Source organism: Colius striatus, chromosome 1 (genome assembly GCF_028858725.1).
Source record: "Colius striatus isolate bColStr4 chromosome 1, bColStr4.1.hap1, whole genome shotgun sequence".
NCBI classification, from domain to species: domain Eukaryota; kingdom Metazoa; phylum Chordata; class Aves; order Coliiformes; family Coliidae; genus Colius; species Colius striatus.
In genome coordinates this window covers 199,564,272-199,589,458 of record NC_084759.1, presented here as the reverse complement: position 1 = coordinate 199,589,458, position 25,187 = coordinate 199,564,272, and the positions used below count along the sequence as shown (strand labels likewise).

General features: G+C 41.3%; 1 protein-coding gene across 2 annotated transcripts in view; it reads right to left on the bottom strand.

The window, feature by feature from the left end:
* The window catches only part of FAM107B (family with sequence similarity 107 member B), a 62,307-nt gene extending 40,268 nt beyond the window's left edge, over positions 1 to 22,039 (bottom strand). The window contains exons 1-2 of one of the 2 annotated variants that reach the window (XM_062019868.1): positions 21,867 to 21,953; positions 19,920 to 20,039 (exon numbers count right to left, since the gene is read on the bottom strand). The gene's annotated coding sequence lies outside the window, so the exon portion shown is untranslated. Of the gene's footprint in view, positions 1 to 19,919; positions 20,040 to 21,866 lie in introns of both variants that reach the window. The other variant, XM_062019873.1, reaches the window with a different exon arrangement.
* Between the last annotated feature and the right edge of the window lie 3,148 nt (positions 22,040 to 25,187).

The following is a 25,187-nucleotide window of genomic DNA, read 5'->3' as shown; positions in this document are numbered from 1 at the left end:
ACTGAACACTGGCCACTGTGCTTCACATAAAATTTGGAAATTTGGAAAATTGAAACAGTAAATCATCACTACCCTCTGCACACAGGAGACAGGTCCAGCTGTGTAACAGAGACAATGCTATTTTATTAAACCAGTAAAAGAACACTGAAGAGAAGTGAACAAGACATGGCCTTGGTGAACATCTGAAAATTAATAACCGTGATGAGGATTGCTATTACAAAGATAAAAGATATCCAGGAATTTAAGACAGGGTAGGTTTTATTATTAAAACCATATTTGTACCTAAAGCACTCTGGATTATTTAAGATTTATATAAGCAAGAGCCAGGAGACCTCATCTCATCAGGAATATGTTCTAATAGCCTCCGACTCAGAGGGCAACAATTTACTTTGTGTTCACAGAGTATGTGCAACATACCATAAAACAAAACAATAAAAAGAGGTAAAAGGAAAAAGCTGATATGGCAAGAGGCAGAAGGGAGTGGGGGGAATGTTTTAAAGAGAAACTATCTGCATGAGCAGTTCTGAAATTATAACTCCCAGCTTCCCTATCCCATTACTGCATGTGCTGCAGATGAAACAAAGCAATGGAGAATAACAGGGCTATGTTGCCTCTTTTGCAAAGAAAACTCCACCATCATGGAAAGCTAATAAAGAGAATAAAAGCAACAGGCAAGGCGAAGAAAGCACAGAATGAAAAACAACAGCATTGATTCAAGTAGTTCATTTTTTATTCATGCTAGTCTTTCTAGTGGATATTACAGAAGCATTTTATGTTTAATAGGTGCCATCACTGTGCAAATGTTTTCTGTAGTAAAAATTGATTAATTCCTAACTACAGAAAAAAACCTCTTTACCAAGACATCAAGTGGCTTCATTACCCCGTGCAAAGTCTGCACAGAAGGATGTATGTGAGAAACAGCACAAGTCCTTCACACAAATGTCATCACAGCAACCAGCCATATGCTGAATCTAAGCACCAAAATGAAGTGTGGACCACATGAAACAGAAGAAAACTTATCCTTGGTGAAAGATCTTTGATGTTGAAAAAAATGTAATAGGAGGTGAGAGCTATAGAAGCTGAAATAGTCTGTTGTTTTAAATTGCAAAGCAAATTAAAACATGTTTTTATTTGATAACCCAAGTTAATTTCTGAGTGCTCCTTGACTTCCCAGAGAAGGCATGTGTATTACTGACTGCCCTTCAAAAGGCTTCAAAGGAAAATCCTCAGCTGGATACACAAGTCCTAGTCTGAGTATTTTACAGAAAGAGAAACCAATTGCTTCCAACTTCTCTCCCTTCATCCTCCTGCTTCTGGTTTAAATACTTAGGCTTTGATTATTTTTCCCCAACTCAGCCCATTCCACATACTTTAACTATAAAACCCGAATTCAGCAAACAGATTAAATTCCATTGTTTAAACTACAAATTTTAATCCATAATTAATATGCAAACTAAGTCCTCTGGTGATTCTCCTCTTGCATTAATTGCTCTCCTCCTTTCCCAGTCTCCATGACAGAGAACATTGTTCATCAGTAGTTTACTTCTTTATCTCATTAGCAGTCTCTTCTTCCTTCTTCCATCAGTTAGGTTTTGTATTTAGATAGAAATGTCTTCACATCCTGCCTGGCAACAATTACAGCAATCACATCAAGTTGGAATTGAAAATGCTATTTAATCTAATGCGATTGTGTTAATATTCAGATTAATATTAAAGGTGGTAGTGGGGAAATTGTTACAGCTTTGGAAGGATGTAATGTACTTGATACCTATTTCCTTTATTTACTGAGCAAATATGCAAAGCAGCACGTGTTTTCCTCCAGCGAGCCAGAAAGCCACGTGAGAGGTTCACAGTGACTAAAAACAGGGGCCTGTGCAGAAGCAGGTCCCTTTCCGGCCCATGCATTTTGTGCATGGGCTGCAGGACGCTGGCTTCAGGTGACACAGGAAAGCAGTGTCTTCCACATGGTACTCCAAAAAAAAAGAAAGAGGCACTGGGAGAAGATTACAAACCTTCTTTCAGAAACCAGAGCCTCACTGGTGCCCTTGACCTATATTCCCCAACTCAGTGTTGGAGGACTAGGCAAAATGTACATAAATGACTGGTCCTTATCAGCTGAATGTACAACCATCCTGTGCAGGTGAGAACAAGTCATCCCCTCTCAGGCACTACTCTATCACCAGCCACAGATGCTAAAGATGATCTCAAAACACATCTGTTAACATGCATACAGCCCAGACTGTATCTTGTCAGAACCTTGTGTTAGTTTGCCATTTATTGACTCTGGCAGTGGTGAGATATCCAGAGTTTTAAATGACCGACATAAGCCTCACCTTTGAAATCTAATCAAAACAGTTTTAAGATTTCTTTCTCTTGACTAATTCCCTTCACCCAGGCATCTATGATGTTTAAGAAAGAAATCATAGCAAACTTCAACTTTGAAACTCGTTCAAGCCTTCTAGTTCAGTCCTTCCTTAAAAGACCACAAAGTTTCTTCATGTTCTGCACATATCAGTATCTTCCCAAACGGCCAGGGGCAACTTCTGTGTGTCAAAACCTACAAGTGTCAGTGCTTTACTTTACTGCTTTCAGAGCAAAGAACATACAGGGTTCAAAATAATCTCATGCCTTCATTTATTGCTTCAGCTAAAAGGGATTCAACGAGTCACATCAGAGGATAAAACACTGGTGTTGATTTGTATTCTAGAAATGAGCAGATGCTAAGAATTAAAATTATTTAAGCAAAAGTCACAATTGTTAAATATTTGTAGCATTTTCTGTGTTTCAGTTATTCTCTGCAGAAGGGTTGCTGTAACATGAGCCTTTTGTTTGGTGAAGAGACAGATAAGTTACACCACTAATTGGTCACACATAACACATACTTATTCAAATTCTTTATTGCGCACAGAAAATGACTCAGTTCTAATGTTCTAAGTGAACACATTTTCAGCTGTTATCAAGGTTGCATTAAGAGATGTAAGTGAAAGCAGAGTAAGTTCACAAAACCATCAAAACAAAACTGATTTTATTTACTTAGATAAAATCCCCTGAAGCAGGCAGGGCACAAAGTGGAACTGGCATTTTGTTTATAGATCAAATTTATGAAATTCATTATTATCTACAGTTAGCAATTTGATTAATTTCGGTCCTGATTCCAGATTTTAGAACTATTAAATTCATGCTTGTCTATCTTAATCATATTCCTAACTATTCATCATTTTCTCAACTTTGGAGTAACTGCTTATTGAATTGAAACAACTAGTAACTTAATTCATTACATGAAAACCAAGGAAAAATCTCTGGATTTGACAGAAAGACCAGTGGAAAATTTTGTTTGTTTCTCAAAAAAACTGGTTATAACTTCTTAATCAGTAAATGTCAACAAGACACAAATGTTGGGGGCATGGAGGAAGCCTTAAAGTGCTTAGATAAAGGGTGGCAGGGAAGGTTAAGTTAGACTATTTCATTATGGCTAAGCTACACATTTATTTTAAACTTATTTGTAAATAAGTTTTTTCCCCTCCTGTTATTTTTATGTATTTCTCATCCTGTTGAAATTAATGTTTCAACCTACACAATTCTGAAGACATTCCTCCATTCAACAAAATACTTATATCTCAAAGCAGACACGCCAAAGTCATGGGGCACTCCATCCTAAACCAGGTCTTTGCCAATCATTAGTTTACAGTTAGTGTTTAAGTCTTATATCCCCAACAGAGAATCTAACAAACACTCCTCTGACCTTATCTTAGACACAACTCACTTCTGTATCACAACATTGGTAGGATGCTTGTACAGTAAGACAAAGGTAGAAACATAGTGGATGCTTCTATACCTCATGGAGCTACCAGATAAACAGTAGAGCAGTGAAGATGACAGCAGAGCTGCTTTACCACACACCAAGAACCCAGAGTAAGAGCAGATTCATGTCCAACTTACATCCAGCAGAAAGTCCTCAGGCACTGCTCACCTGTGTTATTCTTCCTTGGAGAAGCAGAAAATTACTCTGAGAGACACACTGCCCCAAGAGCTAAAAGTCTTCCTTTTCTTCCTGCTACAGCCCAGTTACCTGCATTTGAGTGATGGCCACTGTGAGTAGAGGACGGTCCCTCTTTCCTTTCTACCTTCTGTCCTCCCCTTTACTGGCAACAACAGAAACCACCTGGCTACTAGATCAGATAGCAGAAGCTGTCCTAATCACCACACAGCAGCTGCCACCTGCTTTCCCACCCTCCTCTGTCCTTTGCCACCTCGCCAGCCCTGCTCTGGGAAGCTGGCACAGGATTCAGGAATTGCACAGAGGATGAAAGGCAGGTAGCTCCAGCTTGGGAGGTTTCAGTGTCTGGAGCTGTCCCACACAGAGAGGTGGAACCACCTTCTCATCTCAGCCTGTGTTGTCTCCAAAATACAAAGCAAACATGGGACTGTGCGCTGTTGTGTACACATCAGAATAAAAGGAGGCAAAGAGGGTCAAAAGGATACTGCTGCATAAGAGACTGTAGGAGCTTTTGATGTAAATGCAGAAGTTCCAGTAGGACACACCAGAGCTTGTGAAGCTCAGCAGAGGGACAGCCAAGGCAGACATGGTATGATGAGAGCAAGGATAACAGCACTGTAACAGAGAAACTTGAACTGCTTTAATTGGGTCCTTCTCTTATAAAATAGTTATAAAAAGAAATATGAGATTACAGGACCAGCTGAAACTGCCATGCTAATAAAACACAGGAAACCATTGATCTCAGAGTCATTTACTGAATGCTTACAGAGGGCTGAGTCTGTAGGGCTAAAGCATTTCATTATTTCTCATTACTTTTTTTTTCTTTTAAACATGCACAGTTCCTTGTAAAAGTCAAACACAGCAACTAGACAGAACCCATACCCAAATGATTCTGCAGCAATCATGGGTTCACTGAAATTCTGAAAGCAGAAGACACAAAAGCTTTTCCTGCATAAATGCAAGGCTGACCATTTTAAAAAGCTTTTTACAGCCTGCCAAGTCAGACAATATCACGCCATCTCAGAAAGAAAAACCAACAAGGGTAACAATGAGTTCAGAGAAACAACTCAGAAGCATACAAAATTTGAGTTTTTTCTTCACATGAATGACTGTGCAACTGAGGTCCCTTTAAACTTAAGCATCACTAGCAGATTAGCCAGCAACACAGAAAGCCAAAAAGCAAAACAAGAATACAAAAGGAGCGACAGAATTTAAGGTCTACAATAGATCCTGGCACATCTCTGCCTCAGGAAAAAAAGAAAAACAAAAATTGAAGAGACACTTACCGTAGGATTTTGTAAATATGGGTTGATGCTCACATAAGGCAGTTACATGTGGTTGCAAAAATGTGCCATCTCATGAGATCTTGTGCATACACCCTACGTTATAAATTTCTGCAAGCTTTTGCCAGAAACGGTCAGAAGCTTTCCTTTATTTCCACAGCTGCTGAGAAGTGTTAACACATCCAAACTTTATCATATCCAAATTGTTCTGGTTTTTTAAGTGATCCACACATCCTATTTCAAGCTTGAGCTGCAATGGATGTTTAACTCATTTCACAGACTTTATACTTCCTTTATGAAAAATTTAAATTGTTTGGCTAAGAAGCAGTGTCTTTTTACCCCAAGACCTACTCCAGTGGCAGTTAAGTAAATAATACAAAACAAAAACAGGGAAAAGAACCAAAGTGTTTTGTAACTAACACAGGAGAAGGTTTTGGTTTGTTTTCATAAAGTTCAAACAGAAGTTTTATGACTCAAGTAAAATGAATGAAAAGGGTTTGGAGCAGGAAGGTTTCCATTAAACAGATCTGAACTGGTTCAAGAGTAATTTGAGCTCTCTATGAGCTCACTTTTTGCTGTGCCACAGTCAGCAGCAAAGCAAAAACTTCATGAAACACAGGAGGAAGCTGATGACAGATGAGAGGGCAAGAGGCAACCCACGGGCCATCTCTGAAATAATTACTGTGCTATATTACAGCCTGCCAGGAGAGTGCCCTTCCACATTTTTAAGGCTGCGAACGTAAACGAAACTTAAAAAGAAATTTAACTTGAGTGCTGAACCAGGAAATGAAAAAAATGGCTGGAAGAAAATGATGGATTTTCCTGTGCCTCAAGAAGCAGCGCTGGGAAGTTCCAGCTCTAAACAGAGAATCCCACTTGATGGTTGCCAGGACTTTCTATCTGTAGGGAGTGGGGATTCAAGATGATGTTTCCTTTACCCCACCCTTTGCTGGCTGTCACAAGACGCTGCTATCAGCTGCAGTAAACCTTCCTCTGGGATACAGAGAAGCTGTAAGCCAGCTCAGGACAGCTAATGTGCAGTTAACTACTTCAGGGGTCTGGGACAAGCACCCTGGCTTAGGGAGTCACCTTCACCTGCACTTCTTATAAGTCAGTTCTGATTCACAGAAAAATAATTTTTTTGGTAGTGAAAAGCAGCTACTAAAAATACAATCTTGCAAAAACTGTGCCAACACAAAGCTGAGCCAGGACATGCTCTGACAGTGTCTGTGATTTATGGGAAATGGCTAGCTGAGGGGTGTGGGGAATGCTGCCTGGAGTTGATATCTGTCTGCCAGCACCCAGATTGTGCGGGGCCAACCAGAGTTCAGTCCCAGCAGTTCCTGCAGCAGGTGATCCTTTGGAAAGAGGGTCCCACAGTCCCCCAGCACGAGCCCACAGGATGACCTAACGAGAGTCACCCCAAGCTGCAGCTGAGTCCCAGCTACCACCTGCTGTCAGGATCGCACTGAAAGCCCAATGTGGATGCTGCCCCTGTGCTCTTCCCTTGTGCAGTATGGGTTGGTGCTCAGGGACCCCCACAGCTCTGGCTCCAGCAGGAGGGTTCTGGAAGGTCACAGTAACATGTGGTCTGCATGATGAAGATCTCAGGCAGCACAGCAAGTCTCCTTTCTGACAGCTTAATGTTTCACCCACAGATCTGAGTGTAATCAGCTCAGTGGTAGGAGCTGCACTTAAACCTCATTGGCTGAGCCTGAAGATTAGAGATAAAAACCAGGAGATTCAGGAACAAAAAGTGAAGCTAGGCAGTCAAGAGTTGTTTCCTTCCTCATTACTCATCACTGTAACTGCACCTCAAAGACAACCATTTACAGACAGCACTGACAGGGGTTCAATTTCTTCTGGAGAGGCGGGTAAGCCACTACCAGTATCCAGCAGGAAAATCTGAGAAGTACTTTGCACAGGTTTGGATCCGAGAGGTTCATTCCTTCTTGGGGGGAGGCAATATGAGCCATTGTCTGTGTTGGCAGCCCAGCTGTCCAATACCTGCTCAGACGGTTTAAATCCAGACTTACTGGGTTCAGAAGCACCTGCAGGAAGGCCTTGCATCAAGATGAACCAGGTTAATGCTATGAGAGGAGGCAAGATATAGGCTTTGGCAGGCAGGAATTTTCCTCTCTAAGGAATTCTGCAGGTGACATCCTGCATATTGCAGTAATTCGAGACAACCCTGGGCAGACGTTACAAGCAAAGTCAACAGGACTCCTGTTGCAGGATCCATACTCTGTATATATAATACAGATTACCTTGATGACACCAGTGCAAACACACAAATGTAGGGAACCATGTAACCCAAATAAAAGCACGATTTCTTTGCATATAGACACTTGATAACCATTTTTTCTTCAGCTTCACAGTGGGATAGAAATGTAAATGGAAACAAAAGTATTTTTGATATCAGGTAATAATGACTTAGGAGAGTCCCTCTGATTTTATTACACGAGTGAGAAATTGGACAGAGTATTTTGTTAATAAAAGTTTTATTGATAGGAGTATGTAGTACATTTTTTACATCCTTCTTTTTTCCCCCCCTATAGAATGGAGTCCTTGGCCTTTCTTTTCTATACAATAGCAAAAAACAAATTAAGAAAAAAGGTACTCTGCAACTTCCTGCAAAATCCAAATAAAAATCTACTGCCTGAATAAATAAATCAAAACTGAATTCATCATTAACATAGCCATTCCCCTAGAAACACTAACATGCAGATGAAATGGGGAAGAACTTTGCATGGGCTGTGAAGTGGAAAAGTTGTATGAAAAAAGTATGTTTCAAATAAAAAAAAGGCACAAAGTAAAAATTAAAGTTGGCAAAATGTATCAACCCTTGTTATATTTGTTTTTCAAGTGTTACTCACAAGGCATGTTTGTGCACTGGGAAGTATACCAGATAAAACATGTGGTTACTGGCCAGCAGAGATAATAAGAGTCAGAACACATGCTCAGGTCTGCAGCAGCATTCATTGATAAATATTTCCTCTTTAAGCAAAGATTGATGTGATACAATGTGACTGGACACTGAATAAAAGAAAAAATGCTTTATGATATGATCCTTGACTGTAAAAGGAAAAAAAAAGCAGCCAAACACCACAACAATAAACCCCAAAACATCCATCCAGTGTATACTTACTGTGGCTTACTGAGTTTCATACTGGTAAGTTTCTACTTCATGTAAAACTGGCTTTTATCTTTCTGTGAAATAGCCAAGTAGTACGTTGAATTCAATGATTAATCTTTCCACTCAAAGGTCTGAAGCCAGTTTACATGCTTAATTTGAAATAGCAGGAGTTTCCTGTCCATTCCAATTTTCAAGTCTTTGTGATGTACATGTCACTGAATTTCAGGAATAACTCATTTGCTTACAAAAAGCTTCTAGGACAAAGTGATAAATGAACATTGCACCTTTGCAATTGTAAACGAGGGGACTATAATACATAGGGGTTTTTCTCCTGTCTTCAGCTTTACAAAATTTTCATGTGGTTCATTGGTTGGAAAGTTAACAAGAATGAAAGTGTCTCAGCTAATTCCCATCTCAGCTACCCACCAAATGACAGTTAAACAGAGCTGAAGGAAATCCATGTGGTTTGCTTACCTAACAGACTTTCTAAAGAGGAAGGAACCATGTTGTAAAGAATTTAGACAAAAAGTAGGGGGGGGATGTTATTCTGATGTTGACATCTTAGTGAAATTGGTACAGCTCCAACAAAACCAGACTGCAAGAGCTGGGCTAAAAGAGCCAGCACAGGGAGTTCCCTTGGTACAAAGCTATGCTGAAAAATATATCCAGAGAGACTGTTTCATAACCAAGAAGGAAGCACAAGATCAGGTCAGGTATTTAAGTTAAATGATCTTCTTAGATTCCTTATATGATAATTTAAGTGTATCTTCCCATCTCTCCTCATAAGTGTTCACTGGTTTCAGAAATTTTTAAAGTGTCTGAAGCCTCCAAGACACAAAGCTCCCCTAGATTTTAACAAACTGGTGGCAGAGTAACAGAAGACTCCAACCAGGAGACTAGGCTCTGACAGGGCTTATCCCAGTGCTAACACAAAACATATATCAAACATATTATCAAATATCAAACATAATATTATCAAACATGATGAAGATGAAGAGGTCAACTCTAATGTATGTAGTTTGAGAAAGAATGCAGGCACATAGCTGTGTTGTAGGAGATCTCTGGCTGCTGCAGCACACTTAAGTAAGAAAAATTTTAAAAAAACAAAAAAAGAACCAAGAAACCACTACTATCAAAAAAGCCCCAAAAGCAAAATCTATTCCAGCTTTAAGTACAAATACCTTTTATATCAAGAAAAACATAACATTAACATTTCAGATTCTTGCAAGAACCTCTTTTGGTCACTTCACAAACTTCCTGTCATTTGTCAGTTACCTGACACCTATAATCTAAAGCACCTTTCACTCTAGGAAAAGAAATAAAAACAAGTTGTCTTACATGTGGTAATGTACTGAGGTCTGATCCTGCTGCAATGAGAATAAACCCAGTTTAATCCCAAACCAGTAGTTATTCAGTTGAGGAAAAGTCATATCACCAAAAACCTTTCCGGTTACTGTTTACTTCGCCTTTACTTCTCTTGCTAAGTTGTTAATACCTAAAGCAGAATCAGGTACAGACCTGGCTGCAGTTGTACCAAAGGAGGTTTATATTGGATATTAGGATAAACTTTTTCACTTAAAGGGTTGTTAAACACTGTCACGGGCTTCCCAAAGAGGTGATGGAGTCACCATCCCTAAAGATATTTTAAAGATGTGTAGATGGGGTGCTTAGGGACGTGATTTAGTGGTGGCCATGGCAGTGTGGGATTAATAGTTGGGCTCAGTGATCTTAAAAGTCTCTTCTAACCTAAACAATTCTATAATTCTATGATCTTCATTTGGCTCTGGAAGACACATACATGCTTGCACTGAGCCACACAGTTTTGCTCTGTACTTTATACTCTACCTATGAAAAACAAACACATGGAGTCCAGAATGAGGCTGTTGAGGAGAGAAAGCCTGGTACCACCATGAGAGGCAAGGTAGCTTGCATTGATTTAGTGCACATATATGTGTACACCTTCACCAGATTTCAGTTGAGAGTCTTTAACTTCTGCAGTTAGGTTTTCAGCTTCAAAACAGCTGGCTCTGGATAAAAAGTTTCATATTCTTAAACACTGCTCAGGCCAAAGAGACAGGAATTGCACTGTAAATTTATCTCCCATAAAAGATGTTAAAGATTTGCATATTAAAAAAACCCAACTCACAGTAGAAACCAAACTGTTAGAGGGTTGAGAGTAAGACACTGAAAAACTGGTATCATTTAAGTTGACCACCCTGCATTTTGTCGATGCTTCCGCTCCAATGCCAAACCAACCCTGTCAAATCCAAGTGCTAGATTCAATCATAAAACCTAGGAAAAGATAAAGAACATCCTTATACAATGCTCTTCTAGTCCCTTTCCATTAAGGACTTCCAAGTAATAACACTTAATTAAATCTAGTCTAGGCTTTCAATGCCTCAAACTTTAATGATTCAAGCTTTTAAATTGCCATTCATCCACTCTTCATTCAACAATTGGTTTACAGAAAGATATTTAAACTGTTTTCAAGAGCACCATGGCTCACTGTAAGACCTTTTGATGCTACAGTGTGCACTATCACCTATTTACTTTAGGCCTTCCATTAGTCAAGTGATGGCTAGTTCAACATTCAAACCATCACAAGAGCAAACAAGACAGTTAAGGCAAAGGAATCCAATTCAAACAACATCCAGTGCAGGAAACACTTAGAAGTTCAGAAAACCAAGAGAAGTTTGCTTTTGTTTTTTAACTTGGCATGTTTCTAAACAAAAACATTATCATTAAGAAAGTCTGAAATTGCTTAAACTTACATAAAAGTCCCTCTCCATTTTCATCTGTGACACAAAGGACTTGACTTTAAACAATAGGTACTGTAATTAATTAAAATCTTTCCAAATGTATCTCCAGGAAAGGGGACCACACAGTTCTCCCAAAATGCTGAAATACTGAAGAGGTACAGAAATCATGTGAGTACTGCCAGTCCCCTCCAGAAAAGCAAGTATTGCACTTCAAGATGCATTGTCTTTTACATTAAAAAAAAAAAAAGAAAAGCAAAGGTCCTGGTCCTTGTTCTGGATCTTGTCAAAAAAATGACAAAGAAAAGAAGTTTATTCTATGCTTAGCCCAAATTGTAATGAAAATTAACATTGGACCAGGATAGAGAGAAAGCAGCAGATACTGACAGTCCAAAACGATGCCAATTACTTGTCTTGGAGTCAGCTCCATTTCCACATTTAGTACAACAGCTTCAGGTGACTCACACCAGTAATGTAAGACACACAAGTAAGATAATGATCATGGTCTAACCAGATCCTGCTTTTAGTAAGCAGTAGCTTTTTAGGCTGCCTTCTTGCCTAAAGGCCTTTTTGGGAAGATGATTTCTATATTAGGGTAGTAAGTTTATATTTGAAATATGAAGTTTATATTATCTTTTCTTTATGTTTCCGTTTACAATGTTTCATCTCACTTGTTTTTCTCTTGGTTCAAAGCCCTAAATCCACATTTTATCCTTGCACTAATTGGTTATAGCTGTAGGCAAGTCAATTCAAGCCTTGTTTCTCAATCCATAAAAGGACAATAATATTTATCTCTTTTAAATAGATATTGGAAGCATTTGTTCACCTTAACAGTGGGGTTTTGTTGTTTTGGTTTTTTTTCAGATACACAATGACTCTCTAAATTCTAAGCAGAAATTACCTGGTTTAACCACATTAACTGAAATGATTGTAATTGCTGTAAAGGGCTTGTTGAGCTTTCACAAAGCCTTTCCTTCCTGAGGGACACCATAAGCTCTAAGCCTGTCATTTGGCAAACCATGATACCTTAGGCCGAGTTCATGGCATCTCAAGTACTTTTCATCTTAAGATTACAAATGGTTCTATTTTAGAGCTTTCAGGCTTCTTCTTGGAGGAGAACACCTAGAAGTAAGGAGAGCTCTTTATTAATTGATTTTACAGTAATGAGTTCTCTGACAGACAATATTTTGTTGACTAGTATGTATAATCTGGTGTTTTCTAAATCTAATCTCTGTCTGACTTCACAGCACTCCCAACGTTTGCACTTGGAAAGTAAATTAACTACATCTGTGGCTGTTTTAGCAGTCAATTAATCAGCTTCCTAATAGAAATTAAAAAAAAATACACTAAACCAAAGATTCTGGAGACAAAATAAAGATGAATTTGTAGTCTTGTGAAACATCAAACCTGAACAGGAAATGAGATGAGGCTTCTTCACCATTAAAGATAAAGGAATAAATGAGCTGGCTCAAACTTCAATGTTACTCGTAATAAAGAGATCAAGATCTAATACAAAAATGGGGCAAAGGGATCAAAATGATCAGGTAGAGTAGACATTTAATGAAGCACTATTTTATCAATGCATGTTATGCCCAATTTGATGAGACTCTTCATTAATTCCATTTCAGTCAATGCTAGAAGGAACAAGTTCTTTGAAAGTACACATTGCTCTACCTGAAAGTTCATTCTAAACTCTCACCTTTCGTTGCACAGAACAGGCACTCCAAATACAGCCCTCCCCCTGTATGCTACCAGATAATGGCAGTCAAAAGAATCAAGCATTAAAAGAAACTCTTCCATCAATACAGAAAAAAAACATAGCAAAGTAAAAATGGGTGATAGCATTGTGTTTCAGCAGCTACAGGGTCTTTTTTCTTAAATAATTCTGAGAAAGGGGAAAAAAGCTCCAAAAACCTCTTTTACTGAAAGCTGATATGGTAATGCTTCAGCAACTAAGATTTCATACAGCAGACACCAAGACCTTAACTACCATTAGATTATAAAACCTGGCATCCTGCTGGGTGCAGAGCTGAGCACAGGACAAACTGAGCCAACCACAACCTCAGCACCAGCGAAATGGGAGCCTTTCCCTGGCAGATGCTGCCTGTAGTCATCCCACACCAGCAATACCTTGAGAGCTTTGAGGAATTTCACCACAGGAAATCGTGGTAGTGGATAAGGAAAAGACCAAACAAATACTAGAATTACAAATTAAGTAGAAAAACGATCTATCTACTGATATGATCCCCTGCTACAGCATCCAAGAAGTCTCCCAGGATTTAAAGACTTGGCCCTCTTTTGAAGTTCTTCATCCAGTTCCTTTACCACCATCACTAACCAGACCAATCTCCAACTCTGCATCTCAAACAGGTCCCCAGTTTTAGAGTCATCTGCTATCAAATTTCACAATAAAAGTGACATCAGTTGCAGAAATTACCTAGTGAAAAGTACTCATCTAACTTCTTTGTGGTTTTCTTTGAAAATGGGATTTACTGTATAGACCTGTGCTTCTCCTCCCTGAAATATAATTTTTATTTCAAACTGGCAAATGGATTACATTCAGCTAAAGGAACATGTTGTCTTAGCTCTCTTAATCCTTTTAATTATCTGGATACAGGTAACAAGGTTGAGGAGATACTCTTTTTAGCACTTCTACAGAGAAGTAGTCCTTAACTATATGGAAAGTATAGATCCCTACAGGGTAACCTAGAGTGTTAAAATTTGTTCAAGTAATAAACAGGAGCGACAAAGTACTTTAATATAGATACATAAAGCTATATCTACACTGGAAGTTTCAGTAAAAATTTCTCTCCAGCAAAGCATCTGCATTCAGTGCAAATCTGATCTCTATCACAAGAAAATTTCTTACTTCAGGTTTGCAAAACATTGAGCTGGTCTCACACTAAACAACACACTTAACCTTTTTGTGCCTCTCCTCCCTACTTAAACTAAGTTCCCCAGGGCAGAGGCTGTCTCTATGGGACAGTGCTATACAGGAAGGGCCCTCAGGTTACTGGAAAACAAAACTGAGAGTTGGCCCAGATTTTCTAACTTGATGTGCTAATTTGTCCTCACATCCTCAAGCAAAATTGTTCTGCTTATATACTATATCACAAAAAATAATTCAGTCATTGCACTTTCAGTCAACTCTTTGGTTTATAAGGGAAATGTTGAAAGTATATCACTTTTGCACGATTAGGAAAAGGATGTGGTATATAACACAGCTAGTTGATCCCTCCAGCCTCTCCCTCTTTTCAGTTGGTATCATCAGTCACTAACTAAAGAGAAAGCAAGACAGGCCCAAGAACTCAGATCTGAGTTTCTTCAAACGAGTCAGTGTTTTGGTACATTGGCATCTGTAACACATGCTTCAGGCTTTTAAACTAAATCCCTCACCAGAGACTGACAGGCACGGACACTCACAAACTGCAGGCTTCCTAACAATCTTCAAGGTTGGCTTTCTAGCTGCTCAAACTTCAGGAAAATGGTTCTGTAAATCTTTTCAATGGGATACCGCTTCACCCCAAGAGATACCTGCTTTCTGCTTTTCAGAAATATTGAATTTCTCAAATACTAAAGCTAGCTTTTAAGATATTTTCTGAAAAAGGAAGAAAATGTTTGCTCATACTTCGCATAAGAAGTTTATGCCTTGTTCTGCCTTCTTGTACTTGAAAGAAGAAATGGGTAACTGGAGAGTAAAAGGCATATTTAGGCTGTCTTTGGAGAGCCATCCTGCTCCTCACAGTTGCTGTCTGTGGTCACAGAAGCACAGAATGGTGGGAGTTGAAAGAGACCTCCAGAGGTCATCCAGCCCAACCCTCTGCTAAAGTAGGTTCACATCAATCAGGTCACACAGGAATACATCCAGGTGAATTTGGAAACCTCCAGAGAAGGAGACTCCACAACCTCCCTGGGCAGCCTGTGCCCGTGCACACAGGACAACCCCAGGCACAGACAGGACAGTTGTGTGTCCTTCCAGAACACACAAGACTCCCTGTGCCTGAGCATTTCTGATCAGTTAGTGTGTTGTTGAGCTGATCACTATGGCTAAAGACACAGGAGGAAGCTGGGAGAGGCAAGGCAAACAGCCCTTACCCTAGCAGACCCCTACAAAAGTCATCTCTCCACCTTGCCAAATTTACTGCCAGCACAACTGGGAAGTGTGTTGCAATCCTCAAGCACTCTGGTTTGGTTCTGTATGTTACATGGAAGAATGGCCAAAAGTACTTCTAAGGCTTGGAAGAAAATGTTAGTTTACTTTTAGAAATACCAAAAAAAAAAAACCAAAAACCTCCCACCCAAAGAAAAAAACCCCAAAATCACCAAGACTTTTTTCCTTTCATTTATTCTCTTAAGACACCCAAACTAGCTATAAATTTCTCTCAGTCTGTTTTCGGAGAGCAGCGGTGATGTTCCAGGTAGTATGCAAGTTAAAACACATATATTACAGCTTGCATTATATGGTATAGCTCATCTTAAAGGACAGTTACCTGGAAAAGCTCTAGGATGAAAAAAGAAAAAGACATATATAATGTAAAGAGTATCATAATCACATCACTCCTCCCTGTTCTCTCTAAAAATAACCTCCCCAAATCCCAGTGACTTCAAATGAGAATTGGCTTTCCTCCTCTACCAACAGCCAAGCCCCAGACTGCATCTCAAAGCAAGCCCAGGCATCTCCTCTTCCTTGAAGGGAACAGAGGAGCTCAACCACCACAGCAAGCCCGCAGGACATAGCAGCAATACAGTGGGATACTCTGCAAGTCACCTTTTTTTCCCATGACACTGAGGAAACTGAGGTAGTAGAGATATTTCTCAGTTGAAACAGCAGTGGCATGCACATATTTGAAGAGCTGCTCAGCAACTCATCCTGCCAGGAAGAAGAACATTTCCTTTGGCTCAAACCAAATTCCTTACTCTCCAGAGATACTAAACAGTAAAGCTTTTCCTATACGATCGTATTAACACGCAAAGTGACTCAAGACCATTCATTCAAATCCCCATCCTCCAGTGCTCTACTGAGCTAGAGGGGCACTGCACATCTGACAGCACAAACTCCAGCTTCCCTGAAATCTGTTCAGCTTGTTTAGAAGTACCCAGCACAGTCGGTGGCCTAGATCAGGAGCGCAGTTATGCACACACGAATGGTCTTGACCCACTTCTCACCACATTGTCTTGACTACTCAGAGCTGTGAACTCTGTTTTATTATTAGCACCCGAACAAAAGCCTGTGTATGTACATGAGTCTCATGAATGCCCATTCACTGTACAGGCAAGGAATGAAAAGAATCGTTCTGTTATTTTCCATCATCATCCTCCTCTCGCCAGCCCACCGAAAGACCCACTGAATGCCACTGCTACTGAAATACCTCTGACTGGCAGCATTTGGCTCCCATTCAGAGCAGATGCCATCGGACCCGGTGAGTCAGCCAGCACCAGCAGGCACAAGTATGCTGAATGTACCAGCTGAGATGGACAAGACAGCTCTTAATATTCAAGCAAGCAAAAGCAGCTTAATGTCGATTTCTCTCTACAGTGGAACAAACTATTTCAAGACTCAGTTTCCCTGCCCTGAAATATACAATACTGCAAAGCAAAGCGTCTGCCTCAACCAAAATCAAACGTGAGTGCAGGTTCTCCTTTACATGCACATAGATGAGGAATTTAGCTCTCCAGCTTATGGGAAAAATGAATAATTCCTGGGTATGAGGAAAAAAAAAAGACACATCCCACTAAAAACAAGCAGCAAGTTGTTGTCCAGGACATTAAAGCATCCCTTATAGCAAGAGCACATTCCTCATCACATTCCATGCTTCATCATCATAAAGACAGTTCTCTACAGGACTCTAATGCAGCTCATACAGGGGGACAGTAAATGTCAGAGGTTGAAATTTGCTAAAGGATAGAACAGAGGTGTTACAGTTCAGGCATATGCATTGTCTGAAATTATGGTATAATTTTAAAAAAATAAAGAAATTAATCTCATCTCAAAGAAATTAGTTTGATCCAATGTTCCTAAATAACTGCCTTTGAAGAGTAGCATGTATTTGCTCCTCTTCAAAGTCAACCTTCTGGCTCCACGCTGCCAGAGACATTTTAAAAATGCAAGCAAATCCAGTAGTTTTGCTTCTAGAATAAATAAAGCTAAATAAGGCAAAGCTTATTGCATTTTTGCTCCTTGCTGTCACCATGAAATTAGGATACTTCCCTCACCTAGGCAGGCTGATGGCCTGCTGAAGACTAACTCCAAGTCAGACTGGATCTCCACTAGAAAGCAAACTGCACCAAGCCACGACAAACCCTGCCCTTCCAGCTATAGACCCAGGCTAAAAAAATTAGAGGAACTACTGATTTCAAATGTTATTTTTAAATGTGATACAGATCAGTGGTCAAGAGCACTGCACACAATTGCTCAAAAATCTTCATGGCTATTCTCTTACAGACACAACTTGGAAATGCTGCTCTCGCACCTGTGAGTTTCCCACCCTTCATTGCACAAAACTTGCAGCGTTAGCCTAAACACAAGCAGTAGGCTGCCAGCTTGAAACATGTTTTGAAACTGAAGTTAAAACTATGACAGACAGGTTTTGCAATTAAAACAGACAACTGCCAAACACAGTGCTGTAAGGAAAAGTGTTACTTCAGACCTCGGGTTTCCCAATGTGACAAAACCTGGAGGTAACAGGTATCCTTCTCTGTTTTGGAGTTACATAGAAAGGGGGAAAAAAAGACCACATCCTTCCTTTTCTTGCAAGTGTTGGTGCTCCCTGTTCATATACTCCCTATAAGACTTCTGTCACAAGAGAATTGCCACACACAGCCCTTTGCACCAACGCCCTGAAGCAGAAGAGCAGCCAAGCAAGAACAGCAGCTACGTGAACATCTGTGCATAGCAAAAGTGAGAGCAGCCATCCCTTTAGAAACCACCTTCAAAAAGGAACACGAGTCTGATCTCTCAAGGTGGAGAGCTGCACTCACATCGTCCCACCCAGCTGCTGGAGTCAGAAAGGCAATCATGATCTTTGCCACAACCCTCCTGGCTCTGCAAAGCATTCTCTTCCCTTCTGCTGTACATGTAAGATGAAGGACCTCCAAAAGACTCAGACAGTAAAAACAGCACCCACTACCTAAAAGCAGGTGTAGAAAGAATATCCCCTACTGTTTTTCCTCTCTCCTGTGTATGCTGAATGTATTTAAACACTTACCATTACAAAACCTTCCTATCTTCATGATCTAACAATGACCAACAATCATGTTGGGGGAAGAGCAGTCATAGAATACAGAACGGTAGGGGTTGGAAAGGATCTTTAGAGATCATCCAGTCTAACTCTCTCTGCTAAAGCAGGCTGTATCACAGCTGGGTAACTAAAATGATTTTCATACTGTGCCTTTTGCACTTTGCCTCTTCAATTCTCTTACTTCTTCACACATGGGGAAGTTCTTTCATTTCAATACTAGCCAATATTTCAGGTGACAAGTTCAAGTTCTTGCACCACTACAGAGTTCCTGCATAGTCACGGGTGACCCATTTACTTTCTTGTGGTTTTACTCCCTACCTGCAAAAGGAAGGTGTCTTCCTCACAGTGGGAACGTTCAACACCTTTCCACTTCACCACGACTTTGAGAGGATTAGTACAAGTGAAGCACACAGAGAGATAAACCTGACAAGAACATGCAAAATGTGGAAAGACGTAGTATCACTGAGAAATGTAGTTCTAGCCAGATAACTTACCTATCACCTAAAACACGCTTTTCCAATCAATCTGCAGCTCTGTATTCAAGTTAGCATGTGACTAATTAACTTTCCCCAGCTGAATCCTCCCATGGTCTCATGTTAAAATTAAACATCAAAACCTCAACTTACATGCTGTTTAAGTAAATACAAAAGAGTTGCAACATCACGTTAAGCTGCAGACCACACTTCCACTGATACTAAAGAACATGCTAGGTCTGGCCAAACCAGAATAAACTTTAGACTAACCACTGAATTGAAGCAGCATTAAGCACATTCTTTCCTCCTCCAAAGCTAGACAGTGCAGCATCTTGCTCTTTGATGCTTGCTTTTTCCAAAAGTGCCAGAATAGTATCAGCTGAGTTGTGTCTGACACGCTCTTTTTGTGTACTTACGAGATGCAAATAGAGCCACAGTTGTACAGCACAAAGATGTCAGATACAAAAACGTTTCAGCAGAGACTCTGCAAAACTGAGCACTGAAACTTGCTCTGTTTAAAATTACCACAGTCCCAGAACAGCCTTAGAGTTGGACACATGAATTTAAGTTAGCCACGTACAGAGATAACATAGTTTTATTCAGTTTATTCATAGTTTATTTGATGGAGCCAAAATTCTCTTCAAACCCATTACTGATTAAACACTTCCACTCTTCTTCCCCACAGATAGTAAAACAAGAGTATTTCCTTCTTTCTTTCCCCATTTTTCCTTCCCCTCCACATTTTTAGATGATTTTGCTGTCTTTACTGATGTTATGAAGGGAGCCTTCTCAAAAAGTTGTTTCTTAACATCCAGAGGATGGTACTATGTAAAAAATGAGTGCTCTCCCTGCCCCATGCTCACCCTGGTCTGCTCAGTCTCTCCCAAGCCCAGTTGTTTCACTGTGTGACTCTGTCAAACCATTTGCCACTTCAGCAAATGCACTGACCATAGCCACCCTACAAATCAGCTTGTAAAGAAGAGGCATGTACAAGAAAGATCTCCCAACTGCAGCTGTCATACAGCTCCTCACTTACCTAGTCATGCAAGGGTGGTGTAGGGTTCAACACAGGTAGTCTCAAAATCTTAAATGATCAAGAGTGAGCTGGAGTTCAGAGAAACTTCTTAATTTTGCAGAGAGAAAAAAGATACCAAGACTGAAAAAGAAGGAAGAAACTAAATTAAGGCATAGAAGAGCTGAAGCAGAAAGGAGTATACAAGGTGGAAAGTATTTAGAGGGCCTGGTGAGATGACTCTCCTACCTGTACATCTTACTTTTAGGAAGCATAAGCATAACAATTTAATTAGCAGTACTTAAGTACTAGAGGATAAATAGCAATGTTACTTTTGATCATTTTGGACTCTGAAAAACAGAAGTGACACTTCACCTGCCAGAATGATCCCTGGCAAAAGTCCACTGATATCAGTGGAACTACACCAAGCATGAAATTGGCACACAGTTGCTTTAACACAATAAAGGCTTTGTTTTAGGAGATATGGAGCATTTGTAGTTCTTTCTAATAAAGCCCAGTAAATGATTGTTTATTATCCCTGAGCAAATATCACTAACAATAAACAAGCAGCTATCACATTCACAGTACACACTATCTGTCCATATATTGCTAGACAAACAACCATCAATAAAGCAGGAGATTATCAGAGTCCTGTTCATATCACAAGATTAAAGACAGTTTAAATGCCTCTCAAACTGCCTACAAAAGAACCACAAGCAATTATTCCCATTTTCTTAACAACATTCTTCCCCATTCCTACTTCTCTGCCAAGTCAATGCAAGTTAAACACCCTCATTGGTGTTACAGGATTTAGTGTGCACACATATCTGTGCATATGGTGCACTGTCACCAAAGAGTTATTCAACAATACTTCCACCACAAATTACATGCAGCAACCATGCTGTGCTCACACAGAAGCATCTTTTCCTTGTTTAGGTTTGACTTTGGAAATTCTCAACAAAACTCAAAGTTGGCATAGTCCTGCCTCTCCCTAAAGTTTGCATGCCCTGAGATTACAGGACCAGATTCTACTCCAGTGCCAGCCACGGCTGTACACTGCTTTCACAAAGTATTGACATATGCCAGAACTCATTAAGCTATGAGAAAGATTCAACAGAAGATGCAAAGAAGTTACAAGAGCTTCCACATTGCACCCCTTCCCTTTGTGAACCCCTAAAATACATTCATCCCTGCAGTTACCCTTGGTCAGCTGCGCTGCCTTTCAACCCAACACTGGAAAATCTGGACATGTGGGTTCTTGGGGCCCTTGAGGGAAACTTTGACAGATCAACCCTAGCAGGGATAGAAGCACCAGTAGACACCCCAAGTCGTCAGCACTTTCAGCTTTCTTCAAAGATTTGTAAGGAAACATATACTGCCCACATCAGAAGTTTCTGAATTATTATTTACAGCACAGGATATATAGAAAATAAAGTACAGTTGGGTTTTGCTTTTCCTTTTTCACCTCTTCATCCTATCTGGCACCACAGGTCCCCGGTCCCACCAGGCTGCAGCCCACGGACCGTGGGTGCCCCGACCACAGCCAAAGTCACCAGAGAATCAATTTGCCCCCACGGGCAACCCCAAACGTCCCCCCGGCTCCACATCCCCGCCTCGGCCGCGAGGGTCAGCGTGCACCCGGCCGGCAGGACCGGCCGCATCTCTGCACAGCCCCCACGGGCACCGTTCTGCTTCGCTCCCCTTTTTTCCCCTTTCTGCAGAGCCACAATTAGCTCCCCGGGTTTCTCTTCACGAATAAAGGAGCAGGAACGGGGCTTTGCCGCGGGAGCCCCACGGCCGGGGATGCCGCCGCCTGCAGCCCTCTCACCACCGGCACCCCGACAGCCTGGGGGGGAGGTGCGCGGACGGGACCCCCCTCACACCGGGGAGCCGCCTTCCCTCAGCCACCTCTGGGCCGTCCATCCCACCCCGCCAGCGCCGCGCCTTTGTGTGAGGAGACACAAAACCTACCTCGGCGAAGCAGCTCTCCCCGCCGGCAGAGCGGAGGACGAGGGTAGCGAGACCCCGAGGCGCCGGGCAGGAGGAGGGAAGGAAGGCGGGAGCGAGGGAGGGAGGAAGGCAGCGGCTCACTGACTGCCCGCCCGCCAGCGCGGCCCCGCCACACGCGCGGAGCCGGCCCGGCCTCGCCTGAGGGGAGCGGCGGGGCGGGCCGGGGGCGGGCCCGCCGCTGAGTCACCGCCGCGGCCGCCCGGCCGCCTCCTTTGTTGTCAGGCGTGGAAAAATCCGGGGTGGAAGATGGAGCCTGGCTGGGTGGAAATCCCGAGGGAAACGGGGGAAAAAAGCGGAGTGAGGAGCCCCGACTCACCGGGGCGTTGGGAGGGCGAGGTTTGCAACGGCTGCTGGGGCTGCTGGTTCTTCTGAGTGGCCTCACTCACCTGCAAGAGCCACCCCTCTCTTCAAGGAACAGGAATCTCCCACCTGTGCCTTTGTTTAACTTTCCCAGCGTGGTTTCTCCTCGCTTTCCAGATCTCTGTCTCCCATAACTGTTTGCACCTCCCAGTCTGTAGGAATTGAGGTCCCCACTCTTCGAGGGGACCCTTCCAAGTAAGAGACCATGAAATCACAGTCAGTCAGCCAAAACATGCCTCATCCTACCCCAGAATCTGTTTCATAGTGACTACTGTGCAATGGGACACGACAGAGAGCCTGGAACACAACATAGCGTGCACAGACTTTCGGAATTAACCCAAAAAAGAGACCTTTGAGGACGAAATACGTTTTCATACATTGGTGTGCACACTTGGGTTGGATGGTTTTCTTTACCCGGACACGTTCCTGTGTGACCTGATCTAGGTGGACCTGCTTCTGCAGGGGAGTTGTACTAGATGATCTCCAAAGGTCGCTTCCAACCCCTACCATTCTATGATTCTATGATATCTTCAGAGCAGAAGACCTGAATACCAGCAAAGTGACAGATGCAAATTCACCCCAGGAATGGAAAGTTTCAGGCTGATTTGAGGAGCTCAGTAACTTAAAGAACCAAACATTCAACATCACTTGGACTACAGAGACGGACTCTTCTCCAAAACTCCCAGGTCCCTTCAGGAAGGATATTGGGTGCTCAGTAGATGGTGCTATTTCCACCGAATCTGTCCTAAGTAACCCACTGCCCCTGCATGGTAAAAGGAACGAGTGGGTCAGGAGGAATATGTTTTCTGAGGACCAGGGCTGAAATCCAGAGTGCTGTTACATCCTGAAAGACAAACAGTCTTTGTGTGTTTGACTAGGAAGAAAAAACCAGCCTGTGTGAAACCTAACGAATGGATGAAATCCAGAGCATGGATGGCCACTGTCAGTTCTGATTTAATTTGAGTCTGTTGCTGAGCACCAACATATGCAATCAGAGCTATGTTGTAAACAAATGAAATGCTGTAAAATATTACATGCTCCTCAAAAAGTCACTTGTGGTGTGACAAGTTGGCTACTCGTTTGTGTTGTCCATGTTCAATGTCAGCCCTGGTTATTTGCAGCTTCATTCATCAGGTGTCCTTTCCTTCATAGCAGTATTGTTCTGTATATAGAGCCCATGGATACTGTGTAGAGTAAAACCTCATTAAAATTGATTTTTTTATTATTATTAAATGCAATACAATGATGGTGCTAGATGAATAAGTGAATATAAAAACTGAATAATTCCCTGTTCTACAGTCAACCTTCCTTCTGAAGCACTAGGAGATGGTGTATGACCAGGGAGTGTCAAACAGCAAAGAAATAACGTGAGCTGCAAGGCCAGCTGGAATGTTGGGTGTCCCTATCTTTTGCATTCTTGACCTTATGGACCTCTCCATATCATTTCTGTATGTAAGCATTAACCATTTGTATTCCAAAGAGACTTTGTAGTCCTGACCAAATTTTATCTCAATTGCCTTAGACACTGCACAGGGAGTTGTCCCTGCTCTGATATCTGACACTTTACATCAGTGTTTCCCAACCCTTTCTCAGCTCAGACAGCTATTTTGTGGCAATATGTACCTTCTGCCCAGCAAACCCTACATGTCCACACCTTTAAATGGAATGTAACACTTTGCTGAAGCTACCAAAAGTTTCTGAGTATGTTGCCACCGCTTGTCAAAAAGAGCATATGCAATTTTCATGGTGACAGCTACTTTGTTCCAGTGTTACTTTCAGTTTAAGTGTGTGACTATGTGGTACCCTTGGGGGTATCAGGTGCAGATTTAGCCAAATCTCTCCCCCACACATCCTATCAAATGACTGTAATGCCATGCAACTCCTAAAGCTGCCTTAACTGTATCCAGACCTGGAAACTATTGCTAGACATAAGCAATAAAGAGGAAGATTTGGAAGAGGCAGAAAGTTGAAAGTACATACCAAGAACACAACTGAGGACCAGTAATGACTGAGATTAACCTACTGTCTTACTATCCTAATTCCTCACTCAGTGCCTCACATAAGAGGTCAAATCATAGCCTTGAGTTAACCACCTCACAAGTAATTTAAGGGACAGTTTGAGTCATCAGGTCACCTGGTTTTGGTGCAAGAGCTGCTAGGTACCCCAAACTCTGGTTGGGGAGAGAGTGAATCAGTCCAGCTAGGCTCCAGCCTCTAAGTGAGGAACAGGGACACATGAGGAGTCAGTATTGTCTCGCATCTGTGAGCCACTCAGGTTCCTGGCTTTCCCCTTGCTTCTTTAAGACACGTCACATGTGTCTCGTGCCTCTTGAGCACAGGAAGATTATAGTTCATTGTTCATATGATAAATTTGGCCACAACTGCATTTTACTCATGATAACTCCTCTTCCTCCAGCACTGTGGGTACTGCAGCTCCAGAAAGTACTTGAGAAAGCCTCAGGGATCTTCTAGATGAAAAGTGTTATATAAATGTAAGACATTACCGTTTTATTTTAAATGAAAAATAGTGTACTGGAATCCAAAAAATGAATAAACTGGCTGCCCTTTAGAACAACTCTCAGAAAGAATGATGCAGTGGAAATACTTAACAAGACAAATTCCATTTTTATTAACACTGTAGCCAAAAGTACATAGTCATTGCTATTGTACAAGTGTCATGGGATGTATGTAGTATGTAGTTTGGCATTTTTGTATCTTATGAATCAAGTATTATGTATTTTAATTGCTTGTTGGTGTTTTTCTTTCTTCTCAGCCAAACTGCAGAATTAAAAGCAAAATCATCCTTTAATTACTTGAGTTGTCCTCTTTGTGGGATAGTGAATTGCATTTTACTCCATGCCTGTACCACACCTGGCCTTTGAGTGTTACCATAATGTAACCATAAATAATAATATCCATTTT